Source organism: Otolemur garnettii, unplaced genomic scaffold (assembly GCF_000181295.1).
Source record: "Otolemur garnettii isolate 467f Iridium unplaced genomic scaffold, OtoGar3 scaffold00166, whole genome shotgun sequence".
Classification (NCBI taxonomy): Eukaryota; Metazoa; Chordata; class Mammalia; order Primates; family Galagidae; genus Otolemur; species Otolemur garnettii.
In genome coordinates, this window is record NW_003852561.1 from 767,523 (window position 1) to 768,143 (window position 621).

Here is a 621-nt window from a genome sequence, read left to right on the forward strand (position 1 = left end):
TCATTGCTCTTGTACAATATATGACATGTGACACAATGTAAGGCTGAAAGGGTGACAGATTAGTTAATTGATTTCATGGAAATATTTTTAATGTGGCAAATTCCATATTAATAATCTATTCCAAACCTCCTCTGATTAAGGAAAAGTCATTAAGACATGGTCTATTGTTTAGAAGTGACTTGGAACCAAAATTTTAAAGTTATCCAATGTGTTAAATGATATCTGTTCCTGTGGGACAGAGAGTTCTGAGATCTACTTCCTCAGTGACAGAAGGGCCTCGAAACTACTTTCTCCAGACAAGTGTGAGATAAAGTTCTAACACTTCAGCTAGCACTTTGTAGCACAAAAACCATGTGTGTGTGTACGTGCTGTATCTATAAAACCATTTGACTTTGGGAATATTTAGTACAGTAAGTAAATATTTTCAATCAAATCTGTTTTTTCATTATTTTTCTTGTACATGTGTATATTAGGTTTCCACTTTTGCCTTCACAGAATTAAAAAGGCTAAATTGAATGACAATAACAATGTTTAACATAAGGACTGAGAACAAAAACCTCATAAAGAACGAATGAAGATAAATACATTCAGAAAAGAAGTCATATTTTCATTTTTTTTTTT